The following is an 8054-nucleotide window of genomic DNA, read 5'->3' as shown; positions in this document are numbered from 1 at the left end:
AAAACTGATGATATTGTCTTCTGTTACAATAAATTTACATAATGACATACTTTTTTTGAGGGAGGCATACCCATACTCAACACATGAGCTAACATAACATGTACAATGATCAAAAGATGCATTCACTGATGACTAATGGTGGAGCCACGAATGGATGAATGTTCGTAGGATCATAACCACCATACATAGTGATCTTGTATAGTCCTAAAATCGCATCCCAGATGTTGGAAACTAGATTCGGGGTCTTCTATCTCCTTTTGTTGGGAACGGATCCCCTAGGGTCATTTTTGGGTTTAAAAACCCAAGTGTTGGGGTTAAAAGCCCAAGTTTTTGTATAAATAATGTAAAGTCTCCACATTTTTTGGTCACGGAGCGTGAAGATGTAAAGAGTCATAAAGGATTTCTTCCCTTAGTTTTTGTAAGTCATGTCGGCTTTAAGAGATCCACCCATGGCCCGCGAACCATGGGATTGTATAAAAGGAGAGTCTTAGAGGAGTCTAAGGCAGTTCAGTCTTAGTATGTTTTGGAGTCATTAATGAATGTAATGGGTATGTGAGAGCTAAGAGCGAAGAGTCTTAGCGTAGGAAGGAGGCTCTACAACTGTGTGCGCAGAGGCCTAGTGTAGAAGTCTGCAGCTAAGTGCACAGACCCCTGCAACTGTGTGTGCAAGGCAGTTAGAGTCTGTAACGAAGATCTGAAGCATCAATAAAAGATAATTATTTTGGAACTATCTGTGTATGATCTATTTTACTTATGTTATAAATGAATATGATAATGTTATGATGAATACTGGGTCTATGTTTTAATGTTGTATTGATGTGCAAATCCATATGTTTTTCTTTGTTATATGAATGCAAGTAAGAATATCTATTTACGTGAAGATCATCTTAATGCACATTGAAGTTATTCAATAGTTAAGCTAATCTGGGTAAAATAGAAGTAAGGATAATTACAGAGGCGCATAAGTGACTGATCCTCTTATCTAGGGTAGTGAAGGATAATTGTAGACCTTTGCGAAGGTTTAGAGGATGACTAAGAGGAGTATATCGATAAGCCCTATAAAAGGCTTATTGACCTACGTGAAGGAAGCTTTTTGATAGAAAATGAAATCACTACCATCTTTGGGTGCCAAAACTTGGTTCCTGCACCCCCCCATGCTGCTTCAAGTGAGACTTCAGTCCACACTGTGTGGATTGATGTCGAAAGGACCAGTAGTGTAGGGATTTGCTTAGCTAATTAAAGTTGAACCAGGGTCAGCTCCCATCAAGCCAAAAAATGGTTCCGTTGCTGAGAACATGATCCTTATAAAAGAGATGTGTGTTGTCACATCTTTGGAATCCAATTAAGAAGGAGATCAAAGACTAGTTGGACAGAAAGATCCACGAATTCACGGCGCAAGAGAATAGGAATCTGCCATTGAGGAAAGAACAGTGGTTGGGAAGATTTATGTACATAGAGATACATGAAATCTTCTCCTGTTCCTTCCTAGTTGAGTTATACGAGTGGATCGTGAAATTGGCAGACAACCGAGGAAGGTGGAGACATGACGGTCCGATAGTTTGGACCCCGGAGTTAGTGCGGAGATTAGAAGCCTCTGAAGATAAGATCACATGTGATGTCAATCATTGGCTCGATCGTATCATAGGAGGATTTGTGATAGAGTTCGTGGTCGATACTTCGGTCAGTTACAATGAAGCAGAGAATCACTTCTTCAAGGGACCACGAGGTAAGTATTTAAGGACTTTAAATACTTGGATTTCGATGTTCTTGTGTGAAAGAAGGTTACAAAACTACCTTGATGTTTGGAGCTACGTGAAGTGGAAATATCTTCATAGGCAGAGGGAAAACAGGCCCTGAATATAGCCCGCTGATTGGACCTCCTCTGAGTGACAGCGAGGAAGAAGCATAGACTTCTTTGCAGAGTGATGTTCAACTGATAAGACAAGGGTTCCGTTGAATATCCCATCCACCCGCACCACCTCCATCTTCACCTCCACTGCATAGGACTTCACCCACACCATCGCCACCTCCACCACCATCTAATATGGCGAACTCAGTAAAATTTCCTTTGTTAAAGGGGTCAAGAACTGAGGACCCGAACCAATTTTGATTCGTCGCGAAAGATGTACGAGAAGATTAGGGTATCATAGATGATCAGATGAACAAAGAAACATTGGTTACTTCTTTGCAGGAATGCACGCTAACATGGTACATCAAGTACTGCACTGATAACCTGATGGCTTCATTAGCAGATATTCAGACCGCGATGAATAAGGAATATAGTAGGCCCAAGTCTGAAGCTCAATCAATTTTGGGATTCAAGGAGATCATGATGAAGCCTGGTGAGACACCCTAGGATTTGGATCATAGGTCGAAGTGCACAATCCACGAAGCCAACATGAATCTTACAGATGGGAAGCACCATGAATGGTTTGTGGCTTCGCTCTTGCCTCATATGAGGGTTGCTTTATTGCAAGAAAATATTGGGACACAGGCGGAAGCCCTGGAGATTGCAATGAGATCGCATGAGACTTCGATGCAAGATGATAATTTAGGAGTTCAGTAGATTCACACACACTTGTAGAACCTATGCCTAGAGTTCCAGAGTCTGAAGAATGATGGAAAAGTTCGGCCAGAGGTGCGTGAAGAAATTTGGTACCTGAAAATGCAAAAGTTAGGGACATGACAAAGATCACTGTCCAGTCTTCGCAAATTATGTTGTAGTGGGTTGGCTGATGCCTCTGAGGCCAGAAGCTCAAACAGGGCCAAGTATAGGGCTGACGCTATGGTATGCTATCTATTAGGTAGCTGGAAAACAAGCAACAGACAATTGCCATTTGCTGCAAAAATTTGTATAGACATTGCAACAACTCTTTTGTAACTTTTGTCAATCAGTGGGTCATGATGAGTGTAATTGTCATAGATATGAGTTAATGATGGATAGAGAGCTCGCATATAGGGTGCAGGAAAAAACTCGACCTCTGGACCAAGGTGCTAGGGGAGTGCGAGGAGAATATTAGGGGCACATACGGTGCCGAGGTGGAGGAGGACCTCGTAGAGGTCATGGACAGGTCATTTGTTACAATTGTGGAGGACAGGGACACTACGCACGAGAATGCATGAACCCGATGCATTTGTTATGTCAATATTGTACTCAGTTTGAACACGCAACTGAGGATTGCCTTGTATTATTAGCTAAGATACACAAAAACAGGGCACAACCTCCGCAGCAGACTCAGAACCTACAGATGATGAGGGTTGAGCCTCGTGAAGAGGATCCTAACCTAACTATTGTGTTGCAGAGTGGAATGACGACTAGCGAAGATAAGGGGAATCATCCTAAAGAAAGTGAATGGGTCCACAAAGCTCTAGAAAAGGAGGTCGAGTTTGACCTGGAGCATGCACAGGAAACATTTATGGAAGCAAACAAAATCTTCGTTGAGGCCTCTACCTCAAGAAGTCAGGATAAGTCGGCTAAAGAGATCGACCCTTCCATGCTTACTACTTTCTTTGAGACCTATATGAAGCTGCCATGCGATAGCAAGACTGTGAAGGGACTACAAGAATTGATAAATAAGTGTGTTGGGAAAGAAAATTGTCTTGATGGACCATGCTTAGTCAGGAATATTGGTGAGAATAAGGCAAGAACGAGGCATGAGATGAGGCTCACTATGAAGATAGGCGAATATGAGATGTATCAAGTAATTGCGGATCTGGGATCAGACGTGAATGTTTTTCCTAAATAGACATGGGAAAGGATCGGGAGACCTACTCTGAAGTGGTATCTGATTCAGTTAAGAATGGAAAATCAACAAAATATCATCCCCATGGGAAGATTGTAGGGAGTGACAGTGGATATTGAGGGCGTGAGCGCATTAGCTGACTTCATAGTGATAGAGATTGTGGAAGACAACAATCCCTAGCATGCTCTCCTTGGGATCGATTGGGCCACTGACATGAATGGGGCAATCAATTTGAAGAAGCGGAATATGATATTTGAGAAGGAATTGCTCCGCATAGTAGTGCCCCTAGACCATGCAGAAGGATTGCTCTATACTGAACCTGTCCGCGATTATGAAAGTGACGATGATTTGGATCAGATTTATAAGACAATGGAACGAGGTTAGGATTGGGTGAAACCAACAGCGAATGGACATATTGCATGGGACCACAAAAGTTCCTGCACTTCAGATTTAGATGAGGAGTTGGAACACTGGCACAATCGACCGCATGAAGTATCTACACTACGCTATAATATGATGACCATGTCGTTGCGCTGTGTGTCATCGGAGGTAAGAAATTTTGCCTTATTTTAATGATTTAACTGATGTTGATAAATTTTTGGATGCATTTGAGAGGGAATTTCCAGAGAAGCATCTCTTCCAGGCCTTGGATTGGGTGCTGCGTGCTACGCCTACAAGATGGTGGAGTACGCACAAAGACAATTTTGATGATTAGTGTGTGTATTGATAGATGATGATATTGCGGTTTGATCACCCACAAGTGCGCCTAACAGAGAATTATGATGGAAGGGATGATCCGTGTGATCACCTGACCAAATGGAATAAGGTATATGGAGTGGAGCCTCAGCCTGAATGGGTGCATCTGTTTTTTCATACTTTGGATGTAATACCGATGAACTGGTACTTGGAAATAGAGCTCTACCATGGCACTGAAGAATGGGACATTTTTCAAAAAGGGTTCTTGATGACATTTAGCTTTGAGGATGGATTTGAATGTATTGATGAGGCATTATAGGAAGTCGAGGTTGCGATCTTTAGAATACCGCAGGATGCCTTAGACTTAATTCAACCAGATTGAACCACCCAGTTGTGCCACGCGCTAGAGTGCTACAATGTGACTTCTGAAGAGGAGGACGAGGACCAGAGGAACAATAATATCCCAGAAACTGAAGGTCACCGTGAATTTGAAAGACCGCAACTTGAGAATCCAGATATAACCGCGCCATTGAAAACAAGGCAAGTGAACATTGGGACAGAAGTGGAGCCGAAGTTTGCAAATGTTGGGGACTACTGGGATGATGCAACAGTAGATAATGTCATTGAATTGCTCCGCAAATACCATGAATTTTTCCCTACGAAGTTTTCAGATTTGAAAGGGATTATAGGGGAACTAGGAGTTATGAAAATCAAATTGAAACCAGATGTGAAGCCGATCAATAAAAGGCCTTATTGCCTCAACCCCAAGTATAAAGAGAAGGTCCACTTAGAGTTGGATAAAATGCTTGCCGAAGGTATTATTGAATCGGTCAAAGAATCTGATTGGGTGAGCCCAATAGTAGTTCAAGAAAAGAAGTAGAAGGATGAGATAAGGATATGCATCTCAGGAAGTTGAATGACGCCTACGTACATGATCCATTTCTGAATCCATTCACTGATGAAGTACTGGATAATGTTGGTGGTCAGGAAGCATAGTCATTCACTAATGGGTTCTATGGGTACCATCAGATCAAGATCATACTAGAGGATAGAAGTAAGATGACCTTCATGACGGAATGGGGATTCTTTCAGTATACTTTGATGCCATTTGGGTTGAAGAATGTGCCGATGATCTTTTCACGTGTAGTTATCACAACGTTCAAGAACTTCATTCACATGTTTTTGGAGGTATAATTCGATGATTGGACAATGTTTGGATTGGTAAAGCACCACGTATCTAGTCTACGCTTGATGCTGGATACATTCTGAAGGTATCATATTGCACTCAATTTGAAGAAATGTTTGTTATGTGTCCCTTTTGGGATCTTGCTGGGTCACGTGGTATGCAGACAAGGCTTGATGGTAGATCTTGCTAATATCGTGGTTATAATTAACTTGGAGGCACCAAGAAGTGTGAAACAGTTGTGCACAACACTGGGGCATACAAGATACTATATAAATTTCATCAAGAGCTATGCCCAAATTACTGCGTCAATGGAAAAACTACTAAAGAAGGATGATACGTTTTGTTGGAATGAAGAGTGTCAGCAAAGCTTAGATTTGTTAAAATAAAAGATGGTCACCACACCGATCCTAGTCTTCCTAGATTGGAAGAAGGAATTTCATGTGTATGTGGATGCGTCATGTATTGCGCTGGGGGAAATACTGACACAGGTCGGTGAATGAGATTTGGATCATCCTATAGAATTTGCTAGTAGAAAATTGTCTAAAGTTGAGAATAACTATTCAACGACAGAGCGTGAAGGGTTGGCTATGGTGTACGTGCTCTAGAAGTTCTGACACTACTTGTTAGGCAGACACTTTAAAATGTAGAATTGAGGCTTCTGTGATCCATATTAAGTTTATGAGAGATTCTTCGGCGTAAATCACATGATATTTCATTTGTCGACGCGTTTCAAACCAACCAGTGTGGTTCATCGTTAGGACAAGTTGTCTTGACGATGAACCACACTGGTTGGTTCGAAACGCGTCGACAAATGAAATATCATGTGATTTACGCTGAAAAATCTCTCATAAACTTTAAAATGTATACGGACCATTCCGTGTTGAAATACTTGGTCAACAAGCCTGTGTTGGGGGGGAAGATATGCAGGTGGTTGTTGCTGTTTCAGGAATATTATTTCGAAGTTATTGTGAAACCAGGACAATTGAATGATGGACTAGATCATCTATCGCACATTGAAACAGGAGAGGATCCTACTAATTTGGAAGAAGGACTACTTGATGCGCACCTCTTTGTAGTGTGTGTCATGGATAATCACTTTGTAGATATCATACACTTCCTAATGACAGGGATGGCTCCAGAAGGGTATACTAGTCAACAAAAGTATTTGGTGGTGCACATGACAAAATTTTCTGTCATTGAAGGGCATTTATATAAAATGGGCTCAGATGAAATTCTATGACGTTATGTACCTAACTTTGAACGGAACAACATCCTTGCTGAAGGTCATGGAGGAGCTGCGGGAGGACATTACGCAGGAAAAGAAACAACGTAGAAGATTTTATGTGCTGGGTTGTGGTGGCCGACGCTGCATAAGGATTCCAAGGCTTATTGTAAGGCATTGTCTCTGGGAAAACTAGTGCCTTTTCGAACAAATAGCCCTTTAGGTTTGGCAGCTACCCTAGAAACAACAGTTTAAATCAATTCACGATTTCTTCTATGTATAATAGATAAGAGAAAGACAATGGAACCAACCTGGAACTTTCACTTAATCCCTTGCTTGATCTCTCTACCCCTTGACAGAGCTTGCAACTCCTCCCCGTACTTATCTCGCTTGGAGAGTACCTGTAGAAACACAATAACAAAGAACCATCAAAGCATCTTGATCTATTATATCATAAACATTATAGAATCAGATATATAATGAACATACAATAGCATTCACAAATGATAACATTCACAATTGCATAATTATATGGAAGAAAACTTGAAGAACTTTATTAAATAGAAGGGAGAATTACAACCCAGTTGTCTGATCCAGCATCATCCTCCCAGCATCAATCCCTCTTCACCTCATGAAATAGCAAGATCACACCAACAATACAATGCCCCTTCCTCAAATACAAACTATCAACAGTTCCTTGCAATTTACAATATTCCAACCACCTAGATCTCTCATATGAGGGATCCATCTATAGACGTGTGCAAGTGTGTGAGTCATCTTTGGATTTTTGATTAGTGTCATTCCACTTGTTATAATTGGTTCCACTTGGGGATTTCTTGGATCTCTTACTCATCCCTGGGTGAATTCAGAGAGGCAAGTGTCATAGGAGAAGTTTCTAGAAGATTCCATGAGCATCCACTTAGAAAACTATCTTGGACATTTGTCCATCCTCACCCATCGCACCCTATAGAAGGCCTAATCAGTATGCATCACACTTGAGCAGTGTACCACTCAATATGCATGGCACCTGGCCAGTGTAGCAGCCAATATGGTTTAGCTTAGGCCATTTCTAGATGGTTTTTCAGGTGGAATTTTTGGGGAATGATGTAATCAGATGACCATGTTATTTCAGGGTATGAAACAACTCTTTTAGGGCTTAATGAGCCCTAGTTTATCAACATATAAGTTTGGGGTTGGAGTGCCCAAA

Source organism: Pinus tabuliformis, chromosome 4_2 (genome assembly GCF_031772625.1).
Source record: "Pinus tabuliformis cultivar Carrire ecotype Pingquan chromosome 4_2, CPIR1, whole genome shotgun sequence".
Taxonomy (NCBI): Eukaryota; Viridiplantae; Streptophyta; class Pinopsida; order Pinales; family Pinaceae; genus Pinus; species Pinus tabuliformis.
This window is presented reverse-complemented; position numbering follows the sequence as displayed.